The 16,046-nt window shown below is 37.0% G+C and overlaps 1 pseudogene; it reads left to right on the top strand.

Moving 5' to 3' along the window:
* LOC149203073 (uncharacterized) overlaps nucleotides 1-16,046 on the top strand; it is a 67,171-nt pseudogene that overhangs the window by 39,898 nt on the left and 11,227 nt on the right.

Below are 16,046 nucleotides of genomic sequence, written 5' to 3'. Positions count from 1 at the left end.
AGCCGGAATAGTCAAAAACGTTGGAAAAGCTGGAACTGTTGGAAAATCCGGAATAGCCGAAAAAGCTGGAAAAGCCGGAACTGCTGGAAAAGCTGAAAATGCTGGAAAAGCCGAAAAAGCCGGAAAAGCTGGAACTGCCAGGAATGCCGGAACTGTCAGAATTTCTGGAAAAGCCGGAACTACCGGGAACTACCGAAACAGCTGGAGCATCTGTCTCTGAAGGAAGGGAACATGATGTATGAGATCATGGGCAGCATAATAAGCAGCACGATGATATGAGCATGGGCAGCATAATGATGCATGATGATATGAGCATGGGCAGCATAATGATGAATGAGATCATGAGCATGGGCAACTTGATGATGCATAAGACCATGGAAGATGCTGCATGATGAGCGGCATGAAGATGAGAGCAGCTCAGTAATCAAGGTTTAACACATGTGACAGTACAACAAGGTGTCATATGGTAATGTGCAACAAATAGACGAGATGCAGCACTATGATAGGTGAACGAGTCACCTTAGAGAATTAGTTGAAGCAATATGTCTTCAATTAATCTCATGACGATATCAAAAGTCAAAGTGATTGACTCCTATTATAAATGTACTATCTCTCTCACTTTCTCTGCTAAACTTTGAAGAACATAAAAGAAGAATTGATCAAGGGTTTCCCCACATTGTGGGGTTTGTCCCTGGCTAGCACCACATCTTGTGTCCTCTTGCCTTGGCTTGTCTTCTATGATTTATATTTATGTTCTATTTGCAGTTTACTTTATGCTGATGTCATTGCTAATGTGGAAAAGAAATTGAAATAAATTGCTCTAGCATAGAACATACCTAAAATTAACAGAATTTCTGGTTTTTACATAATGGTTTACGTACAAATCAAAGATCAAATGTATTATGCAGGTGTTGTAATTAAACAAAAACGTCGATGTATAATTGCTGGAATTAAACAAAAACGTGAATTTATAATTTGTGAATTCTTGTTAAAAGATTTTAGGTAGGTAAATAATTTGTTTCTCCATTGGAGTGATGGAAGTTTTTAGAGATAATAATTTATAATTTTATAATAATAAAATATTAATAGTTATATTTAATCTATTATAGATAATAATAAAAATTAGAAATTACCATTTTTTAATATTGTATCCTCAATGCGAACAGAGTGAATGCAAACCATGGAAGTAAGGTTTTGTAAAGTATTTTATTTCTAGGTCAAATCCATATGTTGTGGATGCATTCTAGACATTTGCTTTAGAATTGTCTGAACTTGGAGCATACTTGTCCAAATAGACTTTTCTTGAAACTAAATAAGTCTCAATATATCCTTCTCAATGCCAACAAAGTGAATGAAATCTTGAAACTATGTAAGTCTCACTGTATCCTTCTCTATGTGAATAGAGTGAATGCAATCTTGAAACTATGTAAGTCTCAATGTATCCTTGTCAATGCTAACAGACTGAATGCAAACCATTATAACCTTGGAAGTAAGGTTTAAGGTTTTGTAAAGTAGTTTAATTAATTTTATATTTATTTGTTATTGTATATGATGTTTAAAAATTCCTATTTTTTAATAATTCTCATATTAATTATTATTATTTTATATTATTTTTGAAATAAAATATATTAATTTACAAATAATTAATATAAATAAAGATATATAATTTAATTAATTAATTTTATCTTTTATCATTTAATTTTTTTTTAAATAAAGATATTCATAAGAAAATTTCTTTACATTTTAAATTTTTTATATATGTCAATTATCAATATTACACTTCTCAATATTTATATATCTCAATTATCATAACTAACACTTCTTAATTTTACATTTGGGTTCTTTCATGGCTAATATAAAATTATTGATAAATAAAATCTCTTATACTTTAAGAGGAATATAGGTAATTTTTTATACTCAAATGTGTGATGGCCATGAAAAGAAAATAGATAAATAAAATTGTTCTTTACTTCATGGGAATATAGAGTGTTTTTTAATATGTATTTTATTTTTATGTTTTTTTTAATATTTCATTTATATTTTTAATTGTAGATTTGTTTGAAAAAAATTTGAATCAAATCATAATAGTTATAAAGAGCATTTTTTATATATATTTATAACTTTTATAATTAATTGAATTAATTTAATGAGAAAGATATATGTTTTAGTTTTGAAAGTTATATGTTAAAATTATATAAAAAGTTTATGAGTTGTAGGTACTAGCTATGGATTTGTTCTAGACTCTTTTAGGGTTTTTAGGCTTTTCTCATCTAGATCATTCATTTGGTTGATGACACCTTGGAATATTTCAAGTTTTATGTTAAACTCACCTCAAGTTGTCTTTGTTTATTTCTATGTCAATGGGATATAGCCTTACTTGGTTTCACATCCATTTAATTTTATGGGCATTATTTAATGGAATCACCTGTATATGACATGTATGTCATCCATATACACATCATATCATGCATAAGATGATATAATGCCATAGGGTAATAGGGAAGTGAAGAAGGGCATGCGTATTTTGATCCATACATAGTCATTGGTTGGCTTAATCTATAATCACTGAATCTTCTTGAACGTAAAACCTAATAGGAAAATTCTAGGAGACTTCATTGTAACATAGTCACTCCATTTATGAATAGTCTTTAAGTTATGTTAATGCTTCATTTCATGATTTGGTAGGTATTTAATAGAAAACACTTGACTTAGATACAAGGAAGGTACTTGAGAGGTGAGACTCTCTCCGTGAATTACACATGGAATTCTGATTTTTTTCCTTTTCTTCGAGGAAATATCAAAGGCAGATCCACCCGAAGGGATCACATCCCGCTGACTTATTAGCAAAGCCTAACCTAGAGGGTGTCAAGGAGAATTGACTCTGTGACCTCTCAATAGCAAGGTGATTTAACCACACAAACTCGACTAATTGAGCTAACCCTCGGAGTTGTGAAACTCTAAATCTATACCATTAGTTGAATTAAATAATGCCCATAAAATGAATTGATAATTTAATTAGGATGTATATGCATGTGGTGCATAACACTACCCTACTTTGATTATTGTTGTAGTAAATAATAATAATTCTTAATATTAATCTTAAGGAATAATATTAATATTATTCACTTATTGACATGAGGTAATATATCATCATATAAAACTAATGTATATATTATAATATGGAAATATTTTTAATTAGTATAATTATAAATCTCATTACAATCATTCTTGCATATCTTATTATTTCTATGTTTTTTTTTTCTTCTATATGTGTAGGCTTCTATCTATTGAACTAGAGAAAATGACAAAGTCTAAAGAATTAACCAATGTAAGTCCATTATAAACTCTTATCTATTTAGCATGATCTAGAAGAGGCAAATTTAATATGGTGTAATGCATTATTATTATTTAATATGAAAGATTTAATATATGACATCAAATTAAATTATTAAAATTTTTACCTTACCATTGTGGTATTCATCAAAGGTTATGTAAACAAAATTGAGCCAAAGTTAACCACATACTATAGCTAACAATGGTAAACCAATAGAATGAAATTCAACCACACACAATAGTCAATCACTGTTAACCAAAGTCAACTTACAATCAACCATACTTAGCCCTTGTGGTCTCTACTCAATGAAATTCAAGTATTACACTCTAGCATAGTTACTTTTACTTAAAAATAGTTAATTTGTGATCATACTCAAACATGTGTAACCATAGTCAAGCACTATCAACCATAACCAATTATAATCAACCACAATTAACTAAAGATAACCATACTCAATTTACAATCAACCATAGTGAACCATTAAGAGCTGTAATGATCTAGAGCTAACTATTGTTAACGATAATTACCCATAGTCATAAGTCCCACTAGCATAACCAGTTGAGGATGGGCCTCGTCGGCAAGGGGACCCAAGATCAAACCTCATGGGGGTGGTTGTGCCTTGTGCTAGGGGGAGGAGACATGCTAAAAAATCCATTCAAGGAAAGGTTGTTGTGGCTCAGGTCAGGTGCGATCCCCAGGTGATTTTGATAGTTTAGACGCCCCTGATTCGTGGATCCTCAAGCCATAGGTCAAGCCTTGAGAACCACATACAACTTGAAAAACAAAACAAAAAAAATTACCCATATTCAAACAAAATCAATAATAGTCATTGATTAATTATAAAAATTATAAAGATATATATAAAAAAGTACTCTTTATGACTAAATCCTATGAATTGATTCAATTTTTTATCAAACAAATCTACAATTAAAAATATAAATGAAATATTAAAAAAACATAAAAATAAAATATATTTTAAAAAACACTCTATATTCAAAGAATAACTTTATTTTTCTATTTTCTTTTCATGGCCATCACACCTTTGAGTATTAAAAATAACCTATATGCCTCTTAAAGTGTAAGAGACTTTATTTTATCAATAATTTTATATTAGCCATGAAAGAACCCAAATGTGAGATTAAATGTGATATTAAAAAGTGTTAGTTATGACCATGAAGATATATAAATATTGAGAAGTGTAATATTGATAATTGAACTATATAAAAAATTTAAAATTTAAAATGTAAAAAAAAATTCTTATGAATATCTTTATTTAAAACAATTTTAAATAATTAATTAATGAAATTTATATATTTTTATTTATATTGATTATTTGTAAATTAATATATTTTATTTCAAAAATAATAATAATTAATATGAGAATTATTAAAAAATAAATAATTTTTAAACATCATATACAATAAAAAGAAATATATAAAATTAATTAAACGACTTTACAAAACCTTACTTTCACGGTTTAATTAAACGACTTTACAAAACCTTACTTCCACGGTTATAATGGTTTGCATTCATTCTGTTAGCATTGAGAAGGATACAGTGAGACTTACATAGTTTCAAGATTGCATTCACTCTGCTCGCATTGAGAAGGATACACTGACACTTAAAAAATGGTAATTTCTAATTTTTATTATTATCGATAATAGATTAAATATAGCTATTAATATTTTATTATTATAAAACTATAAATTATTATCTCTAAACACTTACATCACTCCAGTGGAGAAACAAATTATTTACCTACCTAAAATCTTTTAACAAAAATTCACAAATTATAAATTCACGTTTTTGTTTAATTCCAGCAATTATACATCGACGTTTTTGTTTAATTCCCACACCTGCATAATACATTTGATTTTTTATTTGTACATTAACATTATGTAAAAACCATAATTTCACACTCAAAAGTAAATGAAAATGATACCATAATTGATACAAAACCAGAAAACTAGAAACGAGTATCGTATTTGATTCCTTAGAGGCTTTTTGTGGTTTAAGCTTGAATGATACCATGTTGAGTTTTCATGGAAGCTAGATATATCAGTCAACGAAAACCAGTATCATGGAAGCCGGCATATAGATATATCACTCAAAAAAACTCTTAAATCTCAGCACTGTTCGCTCACTTACAAGGCTGCAGCAATAGTAAAGCATATACAACAATAAACCACAACCCTACAGAAATACATAAATAAATTTACGTGATAATAATCTATTTGTATACTCTAACATATTATAGAATAACCACGGCCTCCACATTTGATTCAGTGTTTGTAACTTGAACACCATAGCCAAGATAGACTCGCACTGGTCAGCCAGTTCTATGTTCTAGCAGGCTTGGATGATCATCGAAGAGGTGATGTTTTGCAAAAAGCACTCATGGCCAAATTTAGCAGAGGTTTAAAGTCTTCCAGCGTCCCTTCATCCCACAGCTGGCTCATCCCACAGCTGGCTCTCGTAAACGTATTTAGGCATAGCATCACTTACCGATGAAAGATGGGCTGCCTGGTCGTTAACATAAGAGTGGATGCCTTAGAATTCGTTGGATTCCACACAGAAGCTTCAACACCTTCTCATGAAGAGCTCTTGAATTCATAATAGCTATTATCGTAAAAATGAGAAACCAGAGTGCCGAGTGCTTTAAAAAGACACGCAGGATGCCGAAGAAACTTTCTGTGTAGATTATAAACAACATGTTCTCCTTGCAGTAGCTGCTAAGAACATCGGCTGAGCGGGTAGATAAATTCAAATTCGAATTTCAAGTTAGGATGCCATTAATGTGTGGGTAGATAAATTCAAATTGGAACATCGGCTGAGCGGGTAGATAAATTCAAATTCGAATTTCAAGTTAGGATGCCATTAAATTCTAACATCGGCTGACCGGGTAAATAAATTCAAAATCAAATTTCAAATTAGCCTGCCATTAATGCCTATATTGTATTGTATGCTTTTTGCGGGCAGGTCGGAGGGCTTTTTGCGGGCAGGTCGGAGGGGTATGATCGATGCCGTCGATTGCTGTCGCCGGGCTCTGACACAGGTACCCCCATAGCATTAACTTTGCTATGGTGGTGGAAATAGGAATTGCCTTGGAAAACTGTACATCACGTTTAGTCCTACGACGTCACGTTCGTAATGGAAACATCGAAGTGTCGCCTGCTCCACTCTGTGATGGCAAAGGGAGCACATGGATGACATATAGACATTCTCGCCCACTTTTTCTCACCCGCCGCCACAGTTCATTCATTTACCCTCACGGCCAACTCACGTCAATTTTCCATCACGCATTTAACATGACGCTAAAAGCGTCCTGGACTCTTTCTTCTAATTTAACAATGAATTCTGTTATGTAACGTGTTGCCTATCCAGAACTTTCCAGATTTCGAAATGGTTGTAGCGGTTTTTGACCGGACTTCTATAGTGGAATCCACACCAGGAACGTGGCTCTTACGTTTTGGAGTTTCAAGGGAAAAAAAAATTCCAGAGATGCAACTTTTTTCACGGTAAAGACAGATTATCTTTTTTTGTTATTCATTAGAAATGAATAAAAAAAAAGTACAGAGTTTCGGAAATACAAGCTTCCCAAATAAATTGAATAAAGAACTGCAATCGCAGATCGATGGCGAGGACTCATATTGGCACAGAGATGCAGCGTTGACTCTCAAAAAGACCTGACAAAACTGATCTAAAAAACACCTGAATAAAACAGTCCTGTAACAGCTAGTGAATACAGGAAATACAACTAGAAAATACAAACATTAAACAGGAATGCTTAAGAGAGCACATTCAAATCAGAGTTGACCACGCTGACCTGCAGACTTTGGAACAAGTTTGCTGAAAACTTTTTCGCTGTCACTGAGTTTTTATGACAGGAGGGCTAGGAATGTTGAAGGTGCTCTGGATCTTGTTGTTAACGAGATTTTCCAAAATAATTAAACCTGTATCTAGTTTCAAAACTCTTTTAGAGAGAAAGTCCGCTGTGGAGTTGAACTATCTATAAATGTGTTGAAGTGAAATATTCTGGAATTTCCATGTTTCTAAATGAAGCACCTCCAAGCCAGCCACTCCTTTCAGCCAATCCCCAACACATTTTGAATCACCCTCAGCAAGCGTCAAGAGAGTTCATGCAACGATCAATTCAGCCTTGGTATTTGATCCAGAGCCATATCCAATGCAACGATCAATTCAGCCTTGGTATTTGATCCAGAGCCATATCCAATTCTGAAATAGATAGATCTGTTTTCTGGCAACTTAACCACCCCTCCTCCACATATCTTCCCTTTGCCACCGTATAAAAGAAACCCAACAGCAGATTCTGAGATATGAATGGAAATTGAACTCTTCTCTAAGATTTTGCTTTCTTCTTGTTAATTGCATAAAACACGTCCACTAAGACCCTGGAAACTTCTTTTATGAAGGTTTTCCCACGGCAAAATTTTGTTGTGGAGCATCAGCGAAGTAAAACATCCTAAATTGCCCGCTCTTCATATGCTAAGCTGACTTTTATCTTTGGAGCTAAGAAATCCCAACTCCAAACCAAAAAGTCCCCGAATTTATTCAACCTTAAACCATTAAGGTTTAATTCTTTTATGAAAGTGTTCCATTCCTCCACTGAAGCATCCCCTAATCCTAGATCTCCTAAGGACATCCAATAATTTTGACAGCGCTTAGAAAAATATGGATTTTTTATATTTTAAAGATAGATGTATGGATTTTTTATATTTTAAAGATAGATGTATCCCTTGGATGCTAGAATTTGTCTTAATTATGAAGTCAATTTGTACACTTTGGCTTTACTAGTGAAGGGATCCTTACTAAAGATGACTTGCATTTCATCTCCCACTTTCAAAACTAACCAGTTGTAAACATGGAAAAAGGGAAGTCATAAAATCTTTCCAAACCATAGAGGCTCTTTTTTAGGAATAATGAGACTGTCTTCTAATCCAGCCTACAACATTTTGTTTGCTTATATATTTTTCTCTTGTGACTTAACTCCACAGACCTTCCCCAAACAAACTTCTCCACATATTTTTTAGAGCTAAAGATTTGGCAAACCAAGAAAGATTTTTAAAACCACGGCCTCCTATATTTTTGGGAGTAGAAAGGACGACCAATTGGCTAGATGAATATTTTCTTTGTTGCTTTTCCTAACCCACAGCAATTGTCTCATCTTCTATTTTTGGGAGTAGAAAGGATGGACCAATTGGCTAGATGAATATTTCCTTTGTTGCTTTTCCTAACCCACAGCAGTTGTCTCATCTTCACAAGGATAGCAGCGTGAATTTTGGCCAAGCACAACCAAAATACAAGAATATTTTCCAATATAGATTTTGCCAGAATCATTCTACCCCCTAAAGATAGCCAGGTGTAGCACCAAAGATTTTATTTTCTGCTCCACCCTCCTGATCATCCATATCTAGTCTTCTTTGTGGTAATTATCAGAGAACGCAGACACAAAATTGAACACAAACACACAAGCTTGAATTTCACATTGCCAAATAATGATTTTATACACGGTGATGAAGGTTCTCGAATGTCAGTGCTGATGGCTTCCTCAGGAAGCTAACTGAACTCTCGAAACCCTTTCCTGAACTCTCCAGAAGAAACCAAAAGAAACTAGACAATGCATTGAATGCACACGGTGGTTGGAATTAATGTTTTCCAACACTCCCTCTTAATTCCAACCATATGACAAACACACAAAATACACTATAGCACAATACACAAGACACTGTAAGCATATTCTTAATTGACATGCCTGCTGGTCTAAGTCTCAGCTAGGCTTACAACATAATCAACACACGACTTGATAACACATCTTTCATTTTTTCCTTCTTGATAAAGGGTCCATGCTTGTTCATTTGTTGACGCAGTTTCATCTTCACCTTTCTTGCTTCCCTTATGAGCTCCTTCAACTGCTCTTTGCTTATGTACTTAACAACCTCTTCTGGATTGGAATCCAAGGCAAGATCCTAAACAATGAAAACAAGATAATACAATTCATGCTCTCCCCACTTTCCATGAGGAGCCACCAAAATGTAGTCATCTTTGAACATGAACCACCTCTGAACAACATCCATGGTTGTATCCTCCACTGTGGCATCCATCTTAGAAGTAAATCCAATCAAATTTCTAACTGTTGGGTTTTGAGAAAAACAAATCTTGCTCTCAGTGATTGCAGGATCATGTGAAATAGACTGCTCAACAATAAAACCTTTATGTTTATCAAATAATTCTTCAAACTCAAAAACACTACCTGAATAAAAGATTTTACCCGGCCCAAAAATACTTCCAAATGGACTCCCTGAAAAAACATCATTAAAAATATCCCTATCAAATATTATCGCATTCATTGCCTTCCAATACTTCCAATAAGATCGATGGCTTTCTACCCTGCGACTCACACTAGAGACCTCAAATTCATGCCGGCCAAACAACAGAGATTTGCAACACAAGTAAATTCCACGTAGAACTCAACAACACCACATAAAATTTCAAGACCAAATGTGACACCAATTGCGGATCAGTGGAATCCTTCAAGGATCATATCCTCGCAGAGGCATCCAATCAGAAGCAACACCCATGTGCTTAGCTCCTGCGCCACTACACTTATCGCTTTCACACAACGCTTAAGCCTCCCAGTAATAAGCTCGGGTTCGGATCCCAACATACACGCCAAACACGACCTCCTCGGGCCACAACAAAAACAGACCGCTCACACCAGTGTCGTTGGCCACTTGAACTAGTGTCCACACTCTCACAACACCTATACTCTTACTACATCGCGTAGCTCACTCACAACTAAGTGGTCAAAAACACACTCAACCTCAACAATACCTGATAGACAAGCAGACAGCTTCAAATGGACTTTCACTTTTCCATTAGCACCTCCACAGTGCTTTCGACCTGCAACTCTGATCGGCCCTTTTCCACTTACTTGAACGCCCGAAGACCACTGCTACTAGCCAACTCTCTCACACATGTTGCCTTTGATAAGCTCTGCTTCACTTATGTCTTTACCTTTGCTTATCACAACTTTAGTCTGAACACGTACTTCGAGGCTGCTATCTATCTTTTTCCCGAATGCTGCGTCAAGTATCACTCACTGCCTGCTTCACACCTAGATCGACAACAATGCTCCTCAAAGAAGACTCCTCAACAACGCTGGACCTCGTCCATAACTCTCCAACACCAAACACCGAACAGTGCACGTCTTTCTCCCTCGGCCTATTCGTTGAATCTCTTAACTTGGATCAATCGCCCAACTCACAACAACGAAACCCAAACCACTTACAAAATCTTTCACACCACGCGGCTCCTTAGCAAGCAGCAAAGTGCTCTCACACAGTCAGCAACAAGACACCAAGTCTTCACACGCTCACCTACGGTCTTCAATGTGTAACCTGACTTCAAGTCATCATAAGCAACACACAACAGGCACTTCTGGAAGTCCAACGACACTTCCACATAGTGGCGGGAAACTTTAAAGGGCCACGCAACTTTTACTCCACATAGTGGCGAGCAGCTTCATGCTTCAAAGGACCACACATTCACAACTATTTAAGAGCCCAGTAAATTCCCAAGCTTACGTCCTCCTCAACCACGCAGTCATTCTATTTTTGACAACATAACACAATGCTTTCACCATGAGAGTGCCATGACTCAGTCACCAGTGACCAACACTCACATAACCCGCAACAGTCATTTTTGTGGGTGAAAAGAAAAAAATTGCAACTGGGAAAGCCAAAGAGATAGTTTCACCAACAATAATACTTTCTCACAGCATCTACATGTTGGGCCGCTAAATTAACACCAATTTTCACTCCATTTTCACCTTTATCCTCATTTTGTCACCTCATTTCATCATATTATCATTACATAACCCTATATTTCCATTACCATATGAGTTTATATTTTCATTTTCCAAAGTTATTAATTTCATGTATTTAGAGTGAATTTATGATTAAAAGTTAGAGAAATAACATGTATTTTCTTATACCTAAAAGTGGCTTGAGTTTGATGACATGTGTAGATCATTTGGAAGTTTCCAAGGCACCCTTATGTGGCCTCCCAAGATCAAATTCGAATTTCAACTCAAGAGGTGGACCATATTCCAAGGAGAAAGATAATGGAGATTTTGATGTGTCATGAGATTTGTATCTAGTATTTAGGGATAAGTTGAGACAAGTATGGGTCTAGTAGATATTTAAGGGATCCCATTTATTGAGTAGATATCCCTAATTGATGTATAAATAAGAAGAGCATTCTCCAATCATGAGTTATGAGAAGGAGGGAGAGAGAACAATCATCAGTTATTCATTAGCATTAGATTTATGTTCATTCAACATGAATAATACCACTTTCTCCAAATCATGAGTTATGAGTGTTGTTTGATTCTTAAGGTGTGATAGTTGTTCATGTGTGCTCATTGAGGAATGGAAGGATCCCCATACTAAGATAAGTGCACTTTGTTGTAAAGTAATGTTGTGAATATACTAATTTTAATTATGATGTTCATCTTATTTCTTTCTTGTAAATACTTGTAGATAATTTTAGTATGAATTCATTTTATGGCCATGTTTTGTTGTGTGAAGGTTGATCTCCTTTCAGTAGCTAGTTTTGATGTGAGAAGGACAACCAGGAACTCCTAAGTTAGGAGTCTCTTCTCCATGAGCTAGATTAAATTGAAATAAGATTTACTTTCTCATATGCTTTCCTAGATTACATTTATGTGAATATTGATTCCCTTTCAATATATAGTTTTTATGTGAGAAGGGCAATCAAGTCCTCCTAAGTTAGGAGACCCTTCTCCATGAGCTAAGAATTGAATTGAAAACAATATTTACTTGCTTTCATTTATATGCTTTCTTTCTTGCTTTCTTAGGTGTTTGGTAATGTTATTATAAGGAAGATTGTAGAAGGACAATCAGGACTCTTGAACAAGAGACTCTTCTTTATCTTCTAAAGTAAAATAATTCGATTGATCAAACATTTTTTATGCTTTCATAAAATAGATCTGATAGTTTAGATTTGTAACATGCATTTCCATTCTAAACAAACTTCTTACACCTGTTTCATCTAAGGTCCCATATATTTTGGTTTGCTTCTAAGTTTACGATTCCCCGGATTGATAAATTAAATGACAGGGATTTAGCAGACAACTAAATCGCCCAACACTACAGTCCTCGGCACTCTTCGACACCCTTTGTCACGACGTCGGAGACGACGGTAGTCTTTCAACCGCGCTTGGCAAGGTGCAACACCATCAAACACTTTCTTTTAACCAATACTTATGTTCGTGGACTACGCCTAACCACTTATCCTACTTAGTTTGTGTTTCGCAACCAAGTATTATTAATGTTTCCTTTATACCAATGAACACCCATACACATTCATTATCATCAGCAATTATAAACGAAGAACACAATTGCACAGTATAAAGGGAGGGGCAACTCCCTGAACAATGAGTTTGCCCGAATAATATATTATACAATCTTCAATATTACAAAGCTTTACAAGTATACTTGGAAACACCAAGTTTCATACTTAGCCAAATTTACAACCTTGTCACACCTCCGTGCGACAACCAAGATTTCCTTGCCCAAGGCGGGCAGGCGCGCCCTCTCACGAGCTGCCTTCTGCACTTCACAACCGAACCTTGTTTTCGTGCACGACGGGCGGGTGACTCCACCAAGTCACCAAGACACCCCCTTGACACAATTGGCTTCACCAACGTTTCACCATGCACCTGGCTTCACCATGTTCCACCGTTCTCCAACTTCGCATCGACAGGCGACTCACCAAGTCTCCACCATTTACCCTTGCACGATGAGCGAGCGCTCACTTGAGCTACCAAGACAACCATGCCAAGTCTCACCAAAAATCGAGATATGTGCTACCTCCGCGCGGCCTTGCCCAAGAGTGGGCTGATTACCAAAATCTGCGCCTTTCCTTCTTGCTGTGTCCACCTACTAGATCTGCGCACTTCTCTTCATGATGAGCGAAGTTGTTGATTTTCCAAATTAGCTCCAACGCGTGCTAGTTTATACGAGTGGCAGGGCGAGGTCTTGGCTACCCAGTCGACCTGCCACGCCCTTATCTCCATTGCAAACATCTCCAAAACATGAGTCGACCTTTGTCCAAACGCCCACAAGTGTAGTCGGCCTTGCTACGTTTGTTGGTCGGTCATGGGTTGAGCGTTCATGCTCCCCACGCATATAAAACACCTCGCTCTCCTCCTTTATGCGTTCATTATCATATGACTTCATCGCATTGTAAGTCTGAGCTTCGCACTTCGTCAAACCTGCGCGCCAGAGGGATGAACCAACTCGTCGCACCAACTGGGAGGTCATGCCAAGGACTACAGGTCCTTACAGCCTCCTCCACCTGAAATCGTTATCGTCCTCGACAACATACCATCCTGGTAGCCATCCACCAAGATCAACATCAACATTTGTCTCATCCTTGGTCCACGGTGTCAACTCCTCCACATACTGCAAACATCCCTGCAACATATGTAGAACTACCATTTCCATCATGTGTCGTCCCATCCTGTGAATTGTCATCCTGCCTGCCTGATGTCAACATCTCTCTGGTACACGGCTAGCCCCCATGACGTGAACTAGTCGGGTGATCAGTGCAACTGTCATGCTCAAATCGTAAGAATGTTCATCCTTATGCCTTCACCAGTCTATCTCGGATTCTACCACATCCTGGACTCACCAAGAATCTCAACCATGCTCAGGTCCATGGAAACTCCATCCCATCTTCAACATGTCATGATGCTTGATGCCAAACCATCCTTGCACCATCTGCCATACCTGCTCAACCTATTTTAAGGACTCACTCCCATGAGCATCTAACAATGAGCTCCATCTTCTATGTCATCTAAGAAGATGTGGAGGGAGTAGATCCTGAAGGCTCACCCTCACTAATCATCTCAATCCATCTATCAGGATTCTCTATATCCATCCTTTGTAGATAAGTGACCCAATCCTCCTCCCAAACATTCGGCCTCACATATGCCTCATCATCATCATCATCCTCGACCACTTCTATCCTTCTTGACAAATCCAAGATACTATCTGAAAGAGTCCTAATGACCAATGACTGCTCAGTAAGCTTTGTCTCAACCGTAGACAACCGCTTACTCATGTCTTCCATTCGCTTCTCATCCTCCATTTGCATCACTGCCAACTTACAATCAGGCTTTGTCACTCCAATGGTTGGAACACCAATGGGTACATCTTCCCTTCCATCGTAAATGTACAGCTTCTTCAAATGTGGAACAATCATAGCATCAAATTGTTTCAAGAATTCCATTCCTAGCACAGCTTCATAGTCATCAATTCGCACTATAGTGAAGTCGACTTTCCCTGTCCACTCACCTAGTGTTGTGTCCACCTTTTCAACTACACCAAGAACACAATCAAGAGGAGAATTCACTGTCTTCATTTGTGCCTTCACCGGTACAAATTTCAGTCCAATCCTTCTCGTAGTATCTTCACCCATGAAGTTGTGAGTAGCCCCACTATCCACCATAGTGAGTATATCAACACCCTCAACCTTCATCCGAACATACTCCAAACTGTTCCTTTCAGGATCCCTCTGAGAGACCACCTTTGTAGCAGCAGCAGCTCCAAATATCTGCATCATCCCCACAAAAGCTTCTTCATTCTTTGCATTAGACTGTGTAATCGTAACCACTTTCAGTCTAGTAGGACAGTTCTTCACCGTATGTGGTTCAACACATATCCAACACTTCAAGGCTTTCTTCATCTTCGACTTATCATCCGATTTCGAAGCATCATCCTTCTTCTCTTCTTTCGGTTTATCGAACTTCTTCTTTCTATCATCAGAAGTCTCATCATAGTGCTCCACCAACCTGTCCACAGCAGCAAAAGCTTCCTCAAGTGTTTTGATCTTTTGCCTCTTCACTTCATTGCGTGCCCAAGGCTTCAATCCAATAATGAAGTTGAACACCTTGTCCCTCTCCGCCATGTCAGGAAGTTCCAGAACTACACTTGCAAACTCCTGTTGATATGTCTGTAGGTTCCTTGTCTGCTTTATGAACTTAATCTTCATCCTTGCTTCCCACGTTTCATCCTGAGGACTGAAATGGGTTTGCAAAGCTTTCTTCATCTCATCCCATGAAGTAATGTCACCAGCACTGCCATTGGCAATCTGATCCATCCTCCTTCGCCACCACATCTTAGCATCCTTTGTCAAGAATTAAGAAGCTACCTTCACCTTCGTCTGATCATCAGATAAACCCAACCATTCCAAGTATTGCTCCATGTCCCATAGAAAGTTGCCAAGAGTCTTTGCACTCCTTGTACCATCATAAGATTCTGGTTCCTTGACTTTCACATGAGGCACTCCTCCACCTGAGTTATGCCTCACGGCCTTCTTCAACACCGCGATCTCATCTCTGGCCTTGTCAAGAGATTTCTGCAAGTCCAAGATCCCTACCAAGCCTCGATCTCTTGCCTCTTCAACCTCCTTGACCCTTACTTCAAGTTGTGTACACATAAGATCAGTGTACTCGTGTTGAGTCCGGAGTTCCTCGAGCTCTTCCCTCATTTTCGAGTTGGCCTCTTGATCTTTCTCAACCAAGTCCATCTTCTTAGTCCAGAAAGCCTCTAAGTCCTCCATCTTTTCCAACACTTTTTCAATGAATGCCATAGTAGAATCCTTC

Source organism: Pinus tabuliformis, chromosome 2_1 (genome assembly GCF_031772625.1).
Source record: "Pinus tabuliformis cultivar Carrire ecotype Pingquan chromosome 2_1, CPIR1, whole genome shotgun sequence".
Lineage (NCBI taxonomy): Eukaryota > Viridiplantae > Streptophyta > Pinopsida > Pinales > Pinaceae > Pinus > Pinus tabuliformis.
Note: the sequence above shows the minus strand (reverse complement) of the source record. Positions and strands in the feature narration are given on the sequence as shown.